The following is a 23,614-nucleotide window of genomic DNA, read 5'->3' on the forward strand; positions in this document are numbered from 1 at the left end:
CTATATATCGTACGCACCTATATCCCATTGTTATAGTTTCAGTGGACCCTTGTTCAATAGATTCTTTCTTTTTCTTAATAAATCTGCCTAATGTAACATGATTTAGTTCAAACAAATCTGCCGCAGACCTTTTCAATAATCTGCTCCATTTTCAATAACCTCCCTATACGCATTTTCGTAAACCAACTTGGATTTGGTACCTCTATTTGTTTTCCTGACCCTTTCACGTGGCATTCTATAACAAAATAATAGCCCTCAGAGAGTTTGTTACAATCAGTTAATCAGTTTACGCAAAAATAATACCAAAAGCCTTCTATAAATTATGTTTCAACCATCCCCGTAAAATTATTTACATCTTGTTTCTTTGTCCCCTTCAGGTTTTTTTTGGCAAATTATTATTTTTCTTTAAACTCTTTAATTAAAACTAACGAGCTTAGGCTGCTAAACCTAAGCAAAAACATTTAAAAAAAATGATTAAAAACAAAAAAGTGGTGTACTTAAACTGCTAGTTTCCCACATTCTTGTCGAGCAAGAATGTGGAATTAGTCAAACGTTGTGAGGCTGCGTACATGAGTTTTTACCTTCGTGTCTAAAAAAATGGCGACTGTTTCAACCCTCCTCTGTTTCTCCTCTACTGTTGAATTTTTCGATTTTTCTTAAACATATTTTTCCTGCAAATGATCGATGTGGGTCCTGGAGACTCACCCGGAATATAATAATTCTAACAATAATTTAAATATAATAACTGTCATTTTATAATAATTATATTATTTTATTAAATACAAATTTATACTTTTTTATGTATCTCCTTTGATATTTTGTTAACACATATTATTTTAGATTAGTTACTTACAAAAAAATATAAAATGGTTGTAAAAATGTCGCCTAATAAAATAAATATTTGGATAAAAGCTTTCTCAGTTTATAAGAATAAGTTAAGTTTTTTAATTAACTTTTTACCTAAAATAAACTTTTAGATTTTTTTTATAAGCCAACAACATAGAAAATAATATAAATTTGTAATTTTATATATTATTTGTAGGCTTTTTTTAATCTTTATTCATGGTGATATCTTTTTTGTTTATATCCTTAATTGTCTTATTTTCCAAAAACTGATTTTAACATAAAAAACAGTTTTAGGTAATAGTTCCATATGGTTTAATAGCGATTTCTCTAACGATATAAATTGAATGGTAATATCTCTCGTTTAGTGCGTTACCGAGCACCCGTAATGTTTGATATGAAATAGCCTTTATTAAATACCTTTTAACCTACACCGTTAATGGCAATATGATGTTTACGTGTTCACATAATTATGAGGTTTAGATATTCGTTTTTTTTTTATAAAAAAGGGCTTAAAATTGATATACAAATGTAATTATTACTTTATAATTTTTCTTATTAATTAGGTTTGTAATTTTTACTTTATATCTGTATCTATTCTCTGCGTTAGTCGATTATATTTAGAATATCGTCCGTCATCCATTCCTGTTCCTCCATAATTAATTAATAATAATTTTAAAAATTTATTATTCTTTGCCCAAATCACTGTATAAAAATTTTGTCAAAAATGTACCTTCTCAAAAATACTTTACAATGAAACCCTTATTCACCGTCTATATATTGATTGTTGTTGTAATTTGTAGACCCAACCCAAACTATTTACCATAAATATTTAAAGGTTTTTAATAGTGCACTTTTTGTACCAAATCTCTGCCTAAACAAGAAGGTGCTATCCGCGCTGTAAAATATTACACGTCCAACCATAAATCTCCCGTTTCGTTGCAAGTCTTTAAACACAAATAGCTTTTTATCTAGTTAAACCAGAAAATAAAAAGCTTTAGATTAAGCAACATAAAAGGTCGCTGGCGTTGCTTCTTGCTGTTGACAGGTGCTAACTTTTTCTTTGTCTTGGCACGGTTTTAAAGTTATCTCTGCCACTTTTTAGCTACAGAAAAAATATATAATATACTTCAGTAAGCTTTAAAAAATATTTTTGAATTTTTAGTTAAAAATTTAATTATTTTTCGCAAATTGCGTTAAAGAAGAGCAGGTTTTAATTGGTCTGTAACATTTTGATGATAATTAGTTAGATGTATCTTAATTACCTTTTATTGACAATACTTTGTTATAATAAATTGGGGTTAATATACTTAAATATAAATAATAAATACAAATTACAAAAAAACGAAAAATTTTTTTTTAAAAGAGATGATCGGCTTTAATATATATTTTATGGCTTAAAAATTGCATTTGGTGAGATGAATAAGTCGACAGAGTAGACTTTTGTCTTCAACATCGTAGTGTGTAGAAATCGTCAGGCTAATCAGTAATTTAGATAAAGCAGAAAGATAACGAACCACGACTTACGCCAACAATTTGATAATTCTTTGCCTTTGAAAGAACGCCATCATATAACAGGACGCCATGTTGAAAGCTCTGCACATAGTATTCTGGTGGTTGCTCTGGAAAGACTCAGAAATGATCCCCTTATAAAAAAGGAGCACAAACGTTATACAAGGATTCATAACTATAGCACACATTTGGTATTATATTAATTATATTAAGTTAAATTCATTTAGGGCACTATGCCATGGGTCCCAGCCTTATAATGCCCAAGCTTACTTTGTGTCTTCGTCACTTCGCTTGTCAGGTGTCACGATTGGAAGCAACATGTCTTGGCATGATCGGCGAGCGGAAATAGCTAAAACTGAAAATATGAAATCTGAAAACATGCAAAAAAAATAAGAGAGAGTTGACGTGTCCGAGCGTTTTTCAACCAGGTAATTCGTTTACCTGTAAAAGGTTTTATTCCAGACTTTTTGGATACACGTTTTATAAATATATATATATATATATGCTGATTTAATCATAGATCACAGATATAAAGAATAAAAGCAAGAGTGAGTAACAAGTCAATTTTTGGAGATGTCCTCAGTCGAAAAAAATCGAGCCAAAAAACGGAGAAAATAAAGAAAACACCAAGTCAATATTTTGGGAAACCTTTACTTTTCTTGGGGAAGAAACTCTCTTTCGTTGTAACTATTAAAACATGGGTCTCTATGAATAATGTACTTTTTCTTGAAATGAATAAGAAGTCTATTTCTTGAGCTTCGGCGGCATTTTACTACTCACTTATATTCTGGAACACCTTAAAAATTAGTTTTTTACGTAATGGAGCACTTTACAAATAACTAATATAATTTTATAGCCATTGTCATTAATTTGACTATAACAGAGCTCTCTTCCAACTTGCTTTTCAGAAACTTTAGGGGCTCTTTTTACAACGAAAATGATTTATTTTCCGCAACAGTTTTCAATGCTTTACAAGGCTCAGATTGGTTCATCTTACAAGTAAAGCTTTCATATATGCAGCTCTGCCCGAAAACACACATTGAAGCTGCTTAATTCCATCCATAAGAGGGCCACAGGCATTAAAGGAGATCCAGAGACAACTAGAGGCTTGGACAGTTTGGTGCATAAAAGGAAGAAGGTGGCGAACCTGACTCTGATTATAAATGACATTTCGAACTGACCCACATCATTTCACATAGGACTTACACGCAAGATCTACTTGATAGGCAGATGCCACACATGAATATCGAATACATCTGCAGATGCTTAGAACATCTCTATATCAAGACTTCTCTTTCTGTAAAAGTCTTGTAGCGTTTTTATTTTTTTGGTTGCTTTTATAATGTAATAATTTAATATTGTGCGAATAGTACTGATCGCGACACCTAGTGTCTAGTTAATCGAATTGTAAAAATACGAACTTCTAGATGGCGTTAGCAGTTTTTCGCTTTGAATTTTAAACAATTTACTGGAATCAGGTTGTTTTTCTCTCTCTCTTTGACTAACGTGATTTTTCTATATGTCTGTCTTTGTCATTGGTCACGTACGCCATGCTCAAGGATCAACTTTTACGTATTGGCATTTTCGATACCGGGCTGTTGTTGCTATTGTTTTTCCTGTAATTTCAATACTTTGCCTTTATGGGGTTGGATTGATTTACATACTCGCTACAACTTAAAGCTACAACTTAAGGCAACGTTGTATTATCAATTCTTGTAAAACTGGGTCTGCGTGGGATTATTCATCGAAGAGGTACCCAGAAATTGCGTTTTGGCTTTTTTTCCAAATGATGTGATCTATAGGTTAACAATTTCAATTGCTCGAGGTTGGGATTCGATCTCATAGTTACCTCAGGGCGACACTAGCCATGCAATGTGAAAGATTACTTTAATACACTTTGTAAAAGACCCTCCAACATCTTGAGGTAAGCTTAATTCCTATTCTTTGTTAAACTTTGTTTAATTTACATTATAATGTAATTTACATATCTACCTAAATAATAATTTATTCAATACCTTTTAACCTCACTATCCTGATTTTCATATAGTATTATATTATATAGATATATTTATTTTTTATTTCATTTGGTACATGTTGTACAGTGTAATGTACGGTAAGTTACCGACTTTGGTCAAAGGGTAGTTACAAAAAACTGTCTTATAATTTTTACAACAATAATTTATTTAAGTGAAAGTTTAAACAGTGAACATTGACCAGAAACAGCATATTATTATTTTAATAATATAATGTTAATAATTGAAGCTTATTTTGTGTTTTACTATGTTATATTTCTTAACATCCTTTTTGTTCATGTGAGAACCAATTTGCCAGTTAAAGGTTTTTACAACTGCACTTTAAATAAATTCATGCCAACTGACCACCAATTAATGTTCTTCAGACTGATAAGCTGCCATTAGCAAATGTCGCACTTTATTAAAGACTTTCAACATCAGTCAATTTTTATAAAAAACAGAAATCTAAATAAATAAAAAGTGGTTATAATCTGTAGAATCAGCTCCTAAAGCACGTCTCTCCCGAAAATTAGACCTTGCAAAACTTTAAGAAAAATATCACAGGCACCTTTGTAGCACTGGCACTACTCGTGATACTCGAATACCATAAGGTTTTTTCTTATTGCGTCAGTATACTCCGTAAAAAAAATTATTTCATGGTGTCATCCTGGATCGAAACCTTAAGGATACTCTTGGTTGTACCTGAAGTATGTAAAGATCTTTATTAGATTCGTTCGTCAAATGTTAAATCTCTGATTATATACGCAGTTGTCTGGTGGCTCTGCACGGACAAAGCAAAAGCTAAAATGTAACTGGACAAAGTTTAGTGCTTCACATGTATAAGTATGATATTTAAAAACTATATTAAAAGATTTAACTAGGGCCTTTAGCTCTAAAGCCTTTTACCTCTGAACCTTGCGATACAATTCGAGGATATAAGGATTTTTTACAGGCTTTTGAACTGCGGATTGACATATGATACCAGGCTTTATAGGAATATCTTAATTTCTTAAAACATATATTATCAAAAACGAAATAAAATTTTTGGAAATTTTAATATTCCGGTAAGATTGTATATTGAATGTTGCTTGGTTTGAAAAATCCTACTTTGATACTATAATAAACTAAGATTTCTTCTAAACAAGTTCCCCTTTACAAAAAATGGCTAAAAAATGGCTAAGATTATACTGAAGTTATGTTTAAATTAGTTTTTTTTAAGAAAGCCTTTATGACTCCAATAAAGCAATTTAAATATTTGATGTAGAGTTACCGCATAGGGATTCTGCTCCTGAGGTAAGTTTGAGCATCCAATATACTTATCTTTTTAACCACATGCATGGTAAATGTAATGGTAATTTTTAATTCATTAATATTCCTGAAGGTTTACTAAATTCTGAAAATTTTTGAACATTTTGTATCCTTAAAATATAAGTAATAGCGCCTTATCTTAACATGAAAAAAGCATTAAATGGGGCCAAGTAGGCATTTTAAGTTATTCTCGATCTGACCGCTAGAATCTCAGATTTGTTATTTCCAAGACAGGCTCGTTAATGTCTTTCTGACAAGAATGAAAATAGCATTGTCGATGCTGACTCTCCAAGGTCAATATATTAAATATAATGCTATAATCAAAGATCAAGCTTCTTATAATACAAAATGATTTTATAATACAAAATGAACTACGAATTACTTTAACCCAGATGGATAAGTGCGACGCAAACCCGAATTGATTTCTGTGGACTGAGATAAACCGCATGGATGGTGAGTATTTTGGCCTAGGAAAACCGCCTTTGATATTCCATGCAAATTTATTATATCAGGCCTCTAAATGCAAAACCCGGCAAGTTACATTTCTTTGGAAATTGGGTTTAATACATCATTTTGTTCTTTTTTTAAAGAGATATAACACGTATTTTTTTTCCCGACTTGTCCAGGCGCTGCTTAAATTCAACTACATGTCCAATTCACCCAATTGGATCGAGCTGGTTGTCACGTGTCATCAAAAGTTATTTGTTCTGATTCCCGCGTTTTGTTGTTATTTGTACACGTTTAATCAGCCACGTGGCAACGTGTTTGTTGAAGGAAAGTTTTTTTTGTATTGTTTGAAACATTAAAAATGTGTGACCAAACTATTATGCAACCGAAAGATAATACAGCACGCAAGAAGATTATATAAACAGCACCACAATAAACAAATTTTATAGTAGAGACACGCTAAAGTAAAAGGTACGTTTGCGGTACGTGCGTGTGCGTGTACGTGTCAGCGGCTGCCGCGCAGCGTCTGACACAAGCGGCTGACGCCAGAATACCTTATTTCCTTTGAAGCTCAGTTGCTAGTGATCTGTTGTCAAAATAGTGCCTATTTTTAGCTACTAAAAATGTGCGAAAATAAAAAGAAAGTGTTATTGGATTTGCTATTAGAAGAAATTTTACTGCTAAGCATGCACAAAGAAAATGTACAGATTCATCCTTTATTTATGACTAGAAAGGCTTTTTTCAAACATTAATAAATAGACATTTAGTCAAAGATGAAGAGAAATTTAGGCAGTTCTTTAGATTAAATATTGCTCAGTTCAATTATATACTTGATTTGATTAAAGAAGTTCTGACAAATCCATCATCGAATAGATATCCATATCCTATCACTCCTGAAGAGAAACTGGCAGTGACACTAAGGTAAGTTAAAATGATGTAGGTACACAGTTTTAATTTCAAGAATTTTATTTATAAGCTTTATTTAATTTAATTTATAAAATCCGTTACAATTCTTGCGAAATCAAAGTTGGCATTATTTTCTGAACTGTTTATATTATTAGAAGGTTCGAAAACTCTATTAACTGGAGGAATGACTTGTGGAGGGCGTGAATAAACATAAGAAAACCCAGAAGATGTTGAATGACTTCCTGAAGAAATGAAAGGTTTGGAAGTTGTACTTTTGGCACGGCTCTCTAACTCACAAACGAGTTGCAAAGTTTTTATTTTTGCTTCATTTATTAACTCTGTTTCTAATTTTTTAACTGATGCTGCGATACTTTTAAAAAATAAGCCAACATCATCGCTTTCATCGTTGGATATCATTTGCAACATTTTGTTGCGGTCTTTTTGTCTCTCTTCCACCATCTCTTATTTGATTTTTTTTTCGCTTGTTCATTTGCGTTTCACGTAATTAACGATTTGAACTTGACCCTGCACTAGAATTAGATTCTCGGTTCGCGCATGATGCTACACCAAAGTCGGATCCACATAAGACATTGCTTTCTTCGGATGGCTCTAGGTCACTGTCATCTGTTTCTTGTACAGGTGTAGCATAGTCTGTTTGTTCTACTATATTAAATTTGCTACTGAAAAATAAACTTAAATTAGTACTTTAATATAATATAGGCTAAGTGTATATGAAAGTGTGTGTATTTTGGTAGATGGAGATTTTTTTATTTAAAAAAACTTACTGCCGTTTATATTCAGCTTTTTCCAAAAACTTTAACATCCCTGGAACACAACATTTTTGTTTTCCATCAGCTGAGATGAACCAGTTCCCGCTCCTTTTTTTTTCTTTTTTGATAGGTGTCTTTGATATTCTTCCATCTTTTACGACAGTCTGTTTCTGTAAATAAAGTAATGATACACTATTACTACAGTACTACTACTTGGTTATTACATACTATCTAAACAAAAAAGCATCGGAGTATATTTATTTGTAGCTAATGGCAATAATATTTTAATTTTTTTTTAGGTTTATGGCTACCGGAGAAACGTTTCATTCCCTGCAGTTTGCTTTCCGAATTTCATACAGCTATATAAGCAGAATTGTAAAAGAAGTACTTAAACTATTAAGTGAAAAGCTCATGCCTATATTTTTACCTCCGTTATCAAGTAAAGAACTGCGTAAAAATAGAGAGGAATTTAAACAAAAATGGCATTTTCCGAACTGTATTGGAGCTATCGATGGGAAACACATAAACCGTATGTTTTGTCCAGTCAAAACTGGTTCATTATATTTTAATTATAAATCATTTTTTTCAATGGCTTTACTTGCAATTGTGGATGCCAAATACAAGTTTATTTTTATTCACGTTGGTTCCTATGGAAAGGAAGGTGACAGTGGCATTTTTAACAAAAGTAATATCGGTAAGCTCTTCAATAGTGGAAATATGTTTCCTTCTCCCTTGAAACTTCCAAATTCGCACCAAATTGCGCCCTATATTTTGGTGGGAGACGAGGCATTTCGCTTACATACCCACATGATGAAACCTTTTTCACGGCCTGTTGCGAGTGGCGATAATCGGAAAGCAATTTTCAACTATCGCCTTTCAAGGGCACGAAGAGTTTCGGACAATGCGTTTGGATTATTGTCTCAAATTTTATTAGAGTTTTTTATACACCCATATCAATAAAAGAAGAAGCAATTGATAATTTGATTCTTGTGGCCTGTTGTCTTCATAATTTACTCAGAGATGGATACCTGGAATCGCAAAATATTCCCCAATACAGATTTGATGAAACACAGACATTACCCGTAGAACACGTAACCCCACTAGCCCGAGTTGAAGGATTCACAAACAAGGACGGATTTATTATGAGAGATATCTTCATGGATTATTTTAATAGTCCTTGCGGAAGGATTCCATGGCAACATGAAGAATTGAACATATCATAAGAACGAGATAATAAATAATAAACCTTAATGTAAATAATATACTTTTTTTAAATAATCATAAGATCAAAAAAAAATTTCCTTTTTGTAAAGTAAAAAGTTTACAGTGGGCCGATTTCTATGCACGCAAGTATATAAATAGAAATGTACAATAACATAATATAATAAAATCATTACCTACCTGATTTTTTAACGATTTCTGCGATCTCCTTCCAGGCTGAATCCTTTATTCTCTTATCCTTATAGGACGACAGTTGTAAATCGTAAAGACAAGGGTATTTTCCAACCCGTTCCACCAAAATTTCATCTTCGTCTGCAGCAAATAAAACTTTGGATATGGTACAGAACTCGACTTTCACAAGACGCGGCTGTCCGCCAGCGTTTGACGCAAGCGTCTGACGCTCGAAAAGAAACTGATAGATGTAACGGCCTGGTGAGCAGTACTAGGCATCAGACGCTGCGCGGCAGCCGCCCCATAGGAAACGTACCTTAAACTTTAAATACTGTGATCAGCTTCGCCATCTAGCGGCTGTTATGTAAACTTGCTAAGATCTCGGCTCTTTCAACACAGGTCATTAAAAATATTTGTATATTGTATAATTACTATAAAAGCAAATATCACCCTCAAGGATCTGGGTTACTTCTGATCCAAAATTAAGTAATTAATTTTTTTTTTAAATATGTTCTGATCAATGTTTTAAAATGAGTAAAAACTTAAGAGTTAATATTTGAAAAACCAGTAATCTTGAATAAATGAAACACTTTATTCAAAGCTAATCCTATTTTAAGACTAAAAATCTATTTTACATTTAAAAAAATGCATTAGGGTATACATATTTTAAAAAAATGCAGATTAGGACTCTCAAAAATCTGCTTTTATTGTAGTATTAATTCTGTATCATTTCTGTCATCTAATCATTTCTGTTTTTTAAATAAAAATGTAATTTTGAAATATATACTATTCTGGATTAATGACATTCTTATTGAGTTATTTATGTGTAAATATAATAATAATATAAATACATTCACTACTCTTACAGCTAAAAATAACTTTAAATATATTAAACATATTGCTAATGTAGTAAACTTTATAATATTTCAACTTTTTTAGTATATCAGTAACATAATTTTATAAACGTTTATTACTTCCTGATTTTCAAATACAGTTCTTACATACATACCAAAAAATTAAGCTATTAATGTGGTTCTAAATATATAACCTATCCAGTTATAGTATAGGTTAGATCAAATAACAATTATAAAACTGTATGTATCTTAATCTAATATGGATTTTAGAGCTAGAAGATAAAATTGCAATTTAATTAAAGGTATATAATAGAAAATTTATTTCCCCAGAGAGACAGCTTATTTCCCTACTTCTTGAGATTTAATTCAAATTTCGGGTATATTTAATTTCAAATTACTGTATCTAATGTATTTTATACAGCTTCGCAAATAGCGGAAAAAAAAACACTTGAAAACGAAAATATAAATAAAGAAAAAGTTACACATTATGTATACACAAAAAAAATTTATTTTTAAAAATCATGCCAAAAATATTACAAAGTATAACTAATTGCCACGTAGGAAAATTATTTTTATATAGAGAGTGAAAACAAAAGAAGAACGCTTACGTACGTTTATGTTTTTTTTTTCATTCTTCAAATGCTTGTAACTTTACAGTGTAAATTAAGTTTTTGTTTTTGCACATTTCTAAATATACAGCAAACCTAAGGTCTTGTTCTTTTAAAATTTTATTGACGCTTCGGCACTACCAAAATAGGAAACATCTTACAATGACTTTCAACAAATTCTTGTCCCAAGTTATGATCAGGGCTATTAATACTGCCAAATTGTTCGTGTTTAATTTTTTTTTTAATATTGTTACAACATTTTTTGATGCCGCTAATTGTAGAATTAAAAAACCTTAATATTAAAAAGATAACCTAATCAAAAAAATTATTAAGTCTCCTGGCCTTATCAGATGGCCCCTTTCATATTCCTTGGCAATAATTAATTCGTCATTGCAATGACTGGTAAAAAATGTCCATTGTCATCCTTTGGTAATTCTATATCGTTATTTTCTTTTATAATTGATGCAACATCAGCAAGTGGCTCTTTTGTAAGCAAATTCGTAAGATTATCTAAGCCTTCTATACAGTCTCTTTTACAGCTTGCTCCAGGAGAGTAAACTGCTGCAAAATTATTTACCGCTAATGTTTTAAAGAATGCCATGAACTGATTTGGGGTTGGATTTGTATCGCTTAAATAGTATTCATATATATAGTATAACAAAAAAGTTTTCAAGAGCCTCTTGATTCCATGCCCCTGTTAATACAAATTTACAGTCTGCATCGTTTGGGAGCCTGTCAGTCAACCTTCAAAATCCCTTAAAGGTAAAATTAAGGTTAATGACTGTTGGGATGTAAACAAAGGTTTGTTTTGTGTAGAAAAAAAATATTTTTTTTTAAATATTTTTCGGGAATCTAACCAAAAAGTTTTTTGCGTTGGTTTTTTTATCATTGGACACTCCAAAGGTTTAGCAGCTTCTAGGAATTCTCATTAAAGGAGCACCAGTCCTATGGGTAAATACCTGAGTGCACATTTTTACCTCCTTTTTTTTCTACATGCTGCCCCGTTGATTTTGGATAAGGCCTTTTCAATGGTTGCATACTAAGAACATTGAAAGGCTAGAATTAGTATTGCCGTGGAACTATTAGCAGTTTGTTTGCTTGCAACATCTCTTGAGGCCAAGATCGTATATAGAAATGACAAAAAAAACAATATATAATATCATATAAATTAGTCACTTTTTTGACAGGCGCAAAATATTACTACTGTTAATCCTTAATAAAATATGAATAATTTTTTTAAATAAAATATGATAAGGTACTCCATAAAGAAGTCAATATTCAAAGTTAGATGAATGCAGATAACATCCCTATATTACAGAAAAAAGCAACAATATCGACTCCACCGACACAAGAAATCCTTACCAGTGACGCTGTCAAAAAATATTTATATGATAAATATTTATTAGTAATAGATTATGCTTTAAATTATTGACAATATCACCGTTTATGAAATCTGTATACGTTTTTTTAATATACTTCATTAGAGTAAAGGTACCTATCTAATACAAAGTTTTGTTAAGGAAATAAAATATTTTGTAATTATTATAGATTTCCTAATAAGTTTTTGTTATTCTATATTTGTGCTGACAGTATCATGATGTTATGGCAGTATCGGTATTCACTTGTGAAAAGATCGACTTGAATCACCTTTTTTCTATGGTGCGGCACAAACGGTACAAGTCTTTGCCATCGTTGGAAATTTGAAAAGCTCTGTGTTTTTTCTTTAGTTTTTGGGTTGAAAAAAGGAAAAAGGATGATTGAGTGTTTTTGTGAACTGTTTGTTATTATTTGAAGATCCTTGTTTATGTTTTCTATTCTATCGATTAGAAGTTCGTGATTAATCGTATCGAAGGTCTTTGAGTAGTCCAAAAGTATTAGAACGCTCTCTAAACTTTCATCATAGGCTTGAATAATATCATGCGTAACAACTGCCAAAGCTCCAACCGTCGAGTGTGTTTTTCGAAAACCATTTTGGAAGTCTGGGATAATCGCATTTAAATTAAAGTAATTATACATGCTGATGTAATATTTTTTCTAAAACTTTTGACATAGCCGGCAATATAGACATAATTCTTAAATCATTATATGTAGTAGGATTTTAATTTTTTGGTAAAGGCAGACCTACACTATTTTTCCAAGAAGTCGGAAAATAACTCTGGTCAATACAACAATTTACAATATTTGTAATAAAAGGATCTATGAAAGGGCTACACTGTTTAATCATATTGGTTGTTACACCATCAATCCCACAGACATTCGTTTTAATGCTTTGAAGTGCTTTACTTATGTCATCAACTGTGCATAAGTGGAAAGCAAAATCGCTAAAATTAAATTTATTATTATTATAAAAAAATATTTTATTATCACAATTTGAAATATTTTGTATATACTGTGCAAAGTATTGAATAATTATTTCTGGATTTGAAATTTTCTTTGGTAGCTCCATATATTGTTTTTTTCTAGTATAGACACTTAAATCTTTTAGTACGGTCCATAAATCCTTGTCCGATTTCCTATTAGAAATTAAGTTAATATAAGCCCTCTTTTCAGCTCTGACCATTGAAAGTGTATAGTTACGTAGTTCTTAGTATCGAGACCAGTCAATAGGTGATTTTGATAGCTTATATTTCTGCAGGGCTTTATAACTCTTTCTTTTATGAGGTATTTTAAATTTGGCGTCAGCCAGGGAGCCCTAGGCTTAGTTACCCTTACAGTTCTTATTGGTGTATGAATATTAAATTCATTAAATAATTCTAGCTTTTTCTCTATAATCTTTTCGTATAATATATTATGCCACGGTAATGACTGTAAGTCAGAAAGAAAAGCGTTATTATCAAAGTTTTTATAGCACCTATATGTAATAAATTTTGGTGGTGCTTTTTCTATCTTTAGTCTTAAATTTGCATATTGTCGCCGATTGTGTACCACAAGTTAGAACAATCTGCCTATCCGAGACAAAAATAGGATCTATTAATTTACCACCATGAGCTGTAATATGTGTGGGTTCATCCAAAATCTGAAATAAGTTATATGATTCAAAGCAATACAATACTAGATTATCCAAATTAAAAAAATTCAAGTTAAAGTCCCCCAGACATATTACAGTGTCATATTGTACAGCCAATTCCGACAAAATATCAAAATCTGGAATAAGCGAATGTGTATTTATGTTTACATGGGGTGGCTTGTAAAAATTTGCAAAAGCTATCGCTTTAGTTCCCACTTAAAGTTTAAAACATATTCTCTAAAGAACGCCATATAGGAAAGTTGAATTTAATCGTTTTAACCTTCAAATGGTTTTTGAAATAAGCACCTATACCACCCCCTCTACCAAACTCCCTATTAAAGTTAAAAAATCTGTAGCCTGGTATTTCAAATACCTGTGCATCCTAGTTATTATTTATCCAAGTCTCGGTTACAAAGATTACATCAAAATTATTATTATCAGTAACTATAGTTTTAAAATTATTAAATCCGATGTTAATTGATTGTAGGTTTATGTGTACAATCTGGATCGTTATGTGGATAAGAAAGTAACAAAATAATCTAAAACGAACAATATGCCCAACACCAATCCATCGCAAATCTTATAATAATGATTATTATCAATATAATTATATCTATTTCTACTTTTTATTTTTAATCCAAAATCTAACACCAATAGGTGAAATTAATATTATTTATTATGTGCGTTGATATAAAGCTGAAAATTTCCTCTTTTGAAAATGTGCGTAAACTTGACACCAGAGAATCGAACAATTTGTTTGTAAACAAAATACCCCCCTTACACCTGTGCACATGATAAACTCAAACAAAGTTGTTGTTTACTATTTCTAGTTTTTAAATGTAAAAAAGTTTTTTTGTTATTAATTTTTTTAGTATGAGTATTTTGTACCCCCTTGACAAAATGAGAAGCAAACTGGTTGCTTCCATAAATAGTAAACCCCTTTAAGAACAAATATACTGGCATGATCGGCAATAAATTTCTCCTTTTGTTTAATCCCGCAATCCTGAAATTCTATAATTTCGTTTTTGTGTGAGTTGTAATACAAGTTGGAGTCTATCTCCATTTCATCAAAAACAAGCAAGCAAGTTTTAACTATATCCATCATTTTATCTAAGTATTTCTGGAGGCTCTGAAATAAAGTTTCATTGAGGCCAGGTTTCAAATTTATTGAATGCAGTACCCTATTAGGGGTTTTTAAAGAAGGTAACATTTTCCGCTATTTTTATATATAGAAAGAGCCAACACTTTTTCTTCCGTATTAAAACGCCTCAATTTAGGTGCCTTAACGTTTTAAATACGCACTTGGCTCATTATAAAGCAATAAGTCGGCTCGTTAACACGTTTCCAAAGATTATCAAAATTATTACTTTTTATTAATTTCTCAGCCTTAGCTAATTGTAACTGCACAAAATACTCCACTTTTTAAATTTGAAATATAATTTGTTTGCTTGTGATGTCAGTTGGGATGGTTAAGTGGCATTTGAAAATCTCGGAATTGATTTTCTTTCTAAAACCAGAAAACCTTAACTTCAATGAAAATATAAAAAAAGAAGAAAGTCCCAATGATAAGGAAAAATGAAATTAACAAAATAGAAAATATATTATATAATTAAAATAACACTTTCTAAAATGATGTTTATTATCTTTTTTGAGTCTCCAGTATTTTTAAGACACACAAACGAAAAAAAAATTCCAGATTATGTTAAAGTGATAAATCTGATGGCTTTTATCTATACCATTATTTTTATGTGTCTAAGTATTTCTTACCTGTCTTAATTATCTTTAATTTTTGTACTTTGTTGGTTCCTTTCATATGTATTCTTGGTGTTGATAATGGTGTTTAGTTAACTAAATCATTTCGCGTATTTTTGTAACTCATTTGAGGGTTGCTGTTAGGTGTGTTGCACTGCATGATATATATTGAATTTAAAATTTATGTTTAACAAGTTAAATTAAAAAAAAAACTAATTAAGTTAAGAAATTGCTTTGACAAAGATAATTATTGATCTCTTAATTTATGTTATTTTTTTAACACATACTATAAGGAACTTCTTGTTTTGAACCACTCTTAGAAGGTGAAGATTTGCAAACAGAAGAAAATGAATCAGTGGCATTATCGAAAGCATTATCAATGTTACTTGCCAAATGTCTAATTGGGTGATTATCTGTTTGGTCAGTGCTGTTATTAAACACTAATCACATGGGGTCTGGCAAAGTTATGTCCATGTCCGCAGATGAATTATAACCTATATACCTTAACTGATGTTTATATAAATCATGCCTGACTATTAAATAATATGTACATAATTATGAAATAAATTGTTATTAATCTAAATTAGTTAGCCATGAAAAAATCTTAAATTTGTGTCTATTGCATTTTTTCTATCAAATTAGAAAAAAACAAAATGGGCCGTGACCGCTTTAATTTTTGTAAAATCAAATTAATTGAATCGAAAAAATAGAAGAAACGATAATATTAGATTTTTTCATGGCTAACTAGATGGTGTTCTAGATTTTCAAACTTTTTATCGGAAACATAAGATATGGCCCATCAGAAGGGTAAGCCCCCCTAAATCCTTCCTGAAAAATGGCGTAAGCCCAATTTTCGTGACGGAAAATGTCAAGAGCACCAAGAAAAACAGGAACTTGCAAATTTTCAAAAGATTTGAAGCATAACCGTAGTTAGTATTCGAAGTAATCGATTTTCTTCAAGCAATTTGTGAAGGCTGTAATTCTAAGAGGGTGCATTTTAGGACACGTGTTAATAAGAAAAAAATCTTATTTTGATGTCAACAATACGCTGTTAAAATATTTGCCCCGAAATTTGGAACACCCTGTATATTAAACATTCTTTAGGGTACTAGTTTAAAACCCAAAATTGTGCGAAAATAGATGTTTAGGACAATTTTGAGTCAAACAGGAAACCTTCTGAGCAGGTTTAGAGGAAATATGGCTTACTTGATATATGATATATAAAAATATTTATTGAAGAGAATATTTTATACTATTTTTAATTTCTTGTCAAAAATCAACAAAATTTAATATAAAATTGCATAAAACCGACTTAGAGATGTGAAGAAACGAAGGAATGAAATATAGGTAAAAATTAATTAAAAATTTCTTTCAAAGTTTAGCATTTTTTAAAATATAAGATTATTGTTGACATTAACATTGTTGATCCCAAAAGTGGAATGTTGAAGAATTTAAATTCGGTTTAGTCAACCTCCTTCGCTTTAAATGTTTTTTTTTCTCTAAGCAGGATTTTCCTAACAATATAGTTAGTTATAATATAAAATATTAAAATTAGGTTTCTAATATTAATTAACTTAATTAAAAAAAGTTGCATCGGCCGGGAATCGAACCCGGGCCGCCCGCGTGGCAGGCGAGCATTCTACCACTGAACCACCGATGCTGTACGATTTATTTAATAAACAAGAATAATATCGGTAAAGTCCCATGAAAGTTTATTTATTGCTTATATTTTGAGAATTATATATATATATATATTTTTTTTCGTTCAATTATATATTAACAATAAATTTAAATAAATTATTAATATACAGGGTGTTAATAAAATATGTAGACAAACTTTAACCATAAAATCCTTGGTCAATTTGAAGCGGAAATGTTCATATGAACGCAGGTTCTACGAACAATTAGGGATGGCTGCCTAATACTGGAACTGATCCCGCGGAACTGATCCTTACGGTTGGAACAGTGGACTAACTGATCCACTAGAAATTTTACGAGTCCAAATTTGAGTCCGGACTGGTTTACTTTAAACGATAATGCCAAGTACAAGTAGCGCGAAGCGCCACCGCCCTTGGATTGGTGTTTAATTATGTCGTATTGATGGTTCGAGTCCGAACTAATTTTGTTTGGTGTGATGCGGACGGACTGGCACTGTTTTGTTGATATTCCGAAATAGTCGAAATACTCTTACCTTATTATTATTATTATTGTAGTTTGGGTTTTAAATTACAACTGATAGGGATTTACTCTATGTTATAATAAACACAGTAGGTACCTATTTATTTTTAAGTATTAAACACAGAACACAGATAAGACTTTTAAAAATAAAATGTATTCCTTGTAATAAAAAAACACAAAACAAAAATGGTATTTATTTCTTATACCAAAAAAATATAACAAAAAACATACTTTAGTAGTAAGCAGCAGAAAAATACAAAACGAAAATGATATTTAATTCTTTTACCAAAGAAATATAACAAAAAACATATTCTAGTAGTAAACTGCGAAAAAATGCAAACAAAAATAAAACGTTCTTATAAAAAATATAATACGTAGGAAACAAAATGTACATTTTAGGAACTGCAAAAAGTACAAAACAAAACTAATTTTCTATAATTTTAACGACCGACGGACGGACGGAGGACGACAAGTTGCTGTGCTTCCAAGAATAGTAAGGTAATATAATATCAATACCGACAAATAATCGATGTTTTAAAAACAATTCAGATATTTTAAATGAATGGCATTATTTAAACGAATGGCATAATTCTAACAGAACATGCTACATCTTTGTATATTATTTTTGTTAACATTTAGTTATTTGGCTTTTATGCTTTTTTTGTTTAAATAATATCACAAAGAGTTAATTCATTTTTCTTAATACGTTTTTTTTTCGATTTTCGATTCGGTTTTAAGTTTTGGCTTTTTTTTTTATAAACATTATTCGGCGTCATTTTAGTTCCATAGGCCGCAATGTATTTAGATTCCGTTCGGAGTTCGGACTCGAACTTGAAACTGATCCGTGGAACAGGTATTTGCTTGGACTGGATCAGTTCGGAACTGATCCGTAAAATTTGTTGAATCAGCCATCCCTACGAACAATTAACGGTTTTTGTTTACGAGCACGCGCATTATCATACGTCAAACAGCATCATACGCCCTAGGTATAACGTTTTACGTCCATTGTTATAAAAATAACGTATTTAGTACGTACTTTTAGATACGTAGTTCGTACGTACATTACTTACGTCTCGCGGACATATACACATGTACATATAAATACTTAAAAAAAGGTTTTAGCTCCTATAAAATATGCAAGAAATGAAGAAAACATATAAATTTTGTTAATACACAAAACTATATGCCAGGAAAGAGTTTTTTTTATATACGTTTTTAAATGCTTGTATGATTTATTTTTAATATTTCTAAATTCAATAGGGTAAACAGAAAAAAAACTATTTGCATGCTTCTTTACTTTGCTAGAAAAAGTCAACGAATTCGGTATTTATACCGAAATCTGAGACAACTGTCAAATCGAGATTCCCTCTTTCCAAAGGACTAACATACCCCTTTAAACTAGTTAGTTTAGACGTTAATCCGGTCCAAAATTAATTAGATAAAGGATTTTCTAAACATCTAAAAACTATAGACAATGGGTTATTTGTCACAATAATGTATCAAAATTATCAACATCGGTCGCAAAAGCAACCCATGTTTTTGTTGCCCCGACTGACTGTCAAATAAGTAATTGGCAACATGAGGGAGTTGACACTGTTGACAGTGTTCAAGAAAAACGATAGATGCGAGAACGAACGAAAGAACCTTCTTTCAGTCGGCTTGGCAGTATTGGAGTCAAGGCATGATTTTCCCTTGTAATAAAAGTTTACAACTGTGAATTTAGGAAAATTCGGCTTATAATAACTGTTTCGTGATGGATGTAATTTTATAGGCTAAGCACGCTCACCCCGTCACCCCCTGATTCGAACCCTTTCGTCTATAGAAAGATTACGTAAAATTGTAAGAGTAAATTATTTTAAATCGTAAATATAGAAAGTATATCAAATTAATAAATTGTAAACGTACATATACTCTACATACCCAGTAAGGCACAAAAGGAAGGTAAGAGAGGTTTTGCAGCTTTATAATATACACGTGCATTTAGTTGCACTGCTAATTCGCTTCTCGTTCGTAGTCGTACTGTCCGCACACATTTTTGGCAGTGTTTTTTCTAAATCTGCCTTTGCATAAATCTGCATTCTGCATTGCAAAAAAATACGCTTGACGTAATAATACTTATTGAAACATGGAAAATAGATAACACACAAATATTTAATTTGTAAAACTAGTCTACAATAGTGGAGAGATAAATAAATGTGACGGTGTCTTAGTTTACATTAGGAATAAATATGAATATACTTCCAAATTATAGATATAGGCGAACTTAAATGTATAAGACTTGAAATAGAAGGACCAAGGAAACAACAACTATAATATGGAATCACAGCAATATATAAATGTCATATTGTCGACAGCATTTTGCTTATAAATAATCTTTCAGAATGTCTCAAAAATAACGCTCAATTACAAACAGATACACTAGTGGGATATTTTAATATTAATATCCTAAAACATTCTATAGAAAGTAACAAATATTTGAACGTAATATACGAGCAGGGATTTAAATCTGCAATTAATAAATTTACAAGGGTTGAAAAAAATTTACAATCCTGTTTAGATCACATATTTAATTAAAGCCAATATGTCACAGACAATATGATTTATCCATATATTCTGTACTCTAAGGCTGGACGCACACAGAAAGAGTTAGTCATAAATGTTTTTGCTTCAGACGAAAACGTTTTAGCTTCTACATGAAACATTTTGACATGAAACATGTTTAAAACAGAAACAAAATGTTTCTACAACCAGTTTAATTCAAGATGTTGACTGAGAGCGACGAATCAGTTGAGATTGCACTTATTTTCTGGCACTAGTTGTTACTCCAAGATGAAACAGCGCCTGACAGAGAATTGTGGGTGCATCCAATAAATGAGAAAAAAAATGTCGAAAAAACTCTTCAATCTTTCCTGAACGAACTAAGGGCAAATGAAAAAAATTTTAAGAATTTCACTAGAATGAGCTCCGCTTCTTATGACTACCTATTGGAACTGATATCTAATAAAATTAGAAAAAGAAGTACAAATTGGAGGCCAAGCATAACACCAGAAGAAAGGCCATTGATTATACTCAGGTGAGCTTTTATTTCCAATATAATATTAGGTATATTACATTAATTTAATTATGTTCATAAGTATTCATAATTATTAACCGCACTAGGGAAAATAGAAAACTCTCTATTTTGATCTAACGTTTTTTGCTTGATAATTTTTGCATGTCGGGTATTAAACTTTTGACAAAAATTAAATTACTATTATTAATGTCTTCGTCTTTTCGTCCCGTTTTGGATTTCAAAAACGCAACCATTGGTTCAGCTACTAACTCTGCCGCACTTTCTTTTCTCAACTTCTTGGGTGGATTTTGATTAGGTGTGATGGAAGGCGTGAGGGTCGGCGTGGGTCTCGGCGTGAATATGACAGAAAGCTGGGAGTTATTACTGTCTTCAAGATCAACAATACTTTCAGTGAGATTGTCATTCGTATCAGCTTCTATAAGTGTTGACGTTTCAAGATAATTACTCTTCGTTTTTTTTTATTGACCCAGGAAATCTTTTTAAAAAATTAAATAGCATCAAACATATACCATTTCTGCTTTTTAGGACAAGCTGCACAACTAGGTGTATTTCCCGTATTTGTCGTGCATATGAATTTCGCAATGAATTCCATTTAGTTTTGTAATCTACAACTAATAGAAATATAAATTTATAATTTTCTTCAGATTTCTCGCAATCGGTGAGCACTTTCAATCGTTTTATTATTTTTTTCGAGTTGGGGCAACGACTATAGGACAAATATTAATGGAGACATGCAAGGAGATCTGGGATAATTTGTCACCAACTTATATGACTACTCCCACAACAGACAAATGGTTAGCAATTGCGATAACATTTGAGCAACTTTGGAACTATCCCAATTGCTTAGGATCTATAGATGGGAAGCATGTTCGAATGCAGTGCCCGATAAATGCTGGTTCTGCTTATTATAATTATAAACATTTTAATTCCATCATTCTTCAAGCAGTTGTAGATGCTGATGCGAGGTTTATAGTGGTAGATGTTGGTGATTTTAGTCGGAATAGTGATAGTGAGGTTTTTAGTAAGTCAAATTTTGGAAAATTATTTCTCAGGGAGTTAAATATTCCACAGTCCTGAAAAATATCGGAAAGTATTAATAATATACAATATCCTTTTGTTTTCATTGGAGACGAAGCGACTTTCAAAACATTGAGACCCTTTAGTAGAAATAATTTGACTATTGATAAACGTATATACAATTACCGTCATTCAAGAGCTCGTCGAATAGTCGAATGTACCTTTCGATTGTTGACAAAAAAGTTTCGCGTGTTTGAAACTACTATGTTACTTTCTCCAAAAAATGTAGAATTAGCTACGTTAGCTGGCTGTGGACTTTATAACCTGATTCGAGAAAGGGAAGGTAGTGTTAATAATATTTATGACGAATTGTTATCACTTGAACAAGACGAAAGAAACCAGCTACCGGAACAACCTAACTGGAGAAGAGCTTTAAACGCCACTCTGAGAACACGTAATGCATTTATACAATACTTTAATTCGAAAAGAGAGTCTGTACTATGGCAAAACAAATTTGCTTATGAGTATATATATTATAGTGTGTCCACTTAAGTTGTCACCTTAATGGTAATAATAAACCGTTAAAATTTACTTATATATATTTTTACAGGTAAAAAATATACTGTTATATTTTTTTTACCTGTTGCTTTCATATCCACTGAAACGTCCTCCCATAATTTATCTATCAAGTCCCGATTATGGTGATCTTTTAGTTGGTAGTTGTATAAAGGTGGTCTAGCCTCTACTAAGACAATTAGTTTTTCTGCGTCCACTTCTATAATTAAAAGGTAAATAATACGAACTAATTCACACTGCTCGTGCAGCCATCCAATAATAAACTGAAAGCAAACAATTCTGTGCACAATGTTTTAACCCAAAACGAGGATCCAGCGATCGACGTCGAGCAACGTAACTATGACGGAACGAGCCTAAACGTGCCTTAAAGCACGCGACTAACCAGGGTGCGTCGACTCATTTAATTTGCATGGGAACAACAATATGGAACACTTTTAGTCAAAAACGTTTTTGACTAAAACTGTTTTGCTCTTTCTGTGTGCGTCCAGCCTTAGATTTCAGATCATTATTTTATCCATGGAACTGCAAAAACCAAGTCGGCAAACCGGAATCCGAAAAGAATTTAATTCATATAACAAACCAAAAAACCTACTAGAAAATACTTCTTTTGAACCTATACATAATTTAAGTGACGTACAAGAGGTTAAATGCAATTTAAAAAAGCCAGTATACTATTACCTTGAAAAAATAATTAGCTTTAACAATAAAAAGTAATGGACAACCGAAGGCTTATTAACTTCGATGGGTATAAGAGACGGTTTATATAGGGTTTATAAGTACAACAATACAAATGAAAACTACAATAGGTATAAAATCTATAAAAATAAAGTTAATGCACTATTAAAAAAAGCAAAAGAAATGATTATAGAGAACAGGTTATTAAAAATAAAAATAATAGTAAGAAGCTATGAAAAACTCTAAACTCTTACATCAAATAATGCAAACCAAAACGACTGCTCAATGAAGGTTAAATTAAAAGACCATGCAAACAAAATAATTACAGACAGACACATAAGATATATGTAATTTATTTAATACACATTACACAAATTTGGGTGAAAAAATTAAGCAAATATTATTAAAAGAACTATATGGCAAAAGACACCACCAACTTTATCAGGTATAAAAAAATAACAAGCCATTCTTTTTAAAATCAATCCATGAATCAGAAATTTATAATAATATTAGCTCATCAAAAACTACCCCCTCTCCCGGATTCAATAAAATAACCAATGTAACACTAAAAAACATATCCAATTACATTACTAACCTCTAACTTATTTAATAAATTTAATGTTTTATGAAAGAAAATGCCCAGAACATTTTAAAACGGCTATAGTTAAACCCATTTATAAAAAA

General features: G+C 31.2%; 1 protein-coding gene and 1 non-coding gene across 2 annotated transcripts in view; one reads left to right on the forward strand and one right to left on the reverse strand.

The window, feature by feature from the left end:
• Window positions 1-23,614, forward strand: part of LOC126742453 (uncharacterized) — a 1,408,556-nt gene that overhangs the window by 23,720 nt on the left and 1,361,222 nt on the right. The window lies entirely within an intron of this gene.
• On the reverse strand, window positions 17,001-17,071 carry Trnag-gcc (transfer RNA glycine (anticodon GCC)). The gene has a single exon. It is a non-coding gene; the product is annotated as a tRNA-Gly (tRNA).

The sequence above is a fragment of the Anthonomus grandis genome, chromosome 11, assembly GCF_022605725.1.
Source record: "Anthonomus grandis grandis chromosome 11, icAntGran1.3, whole genome shotgun sequence".
Lineage (NCBI taxonomy): Eukaryota > Metazoa > Arthropoda > Insecta > Coleoptera > Curculionidae > Anthonomus > Anthonomus grandis.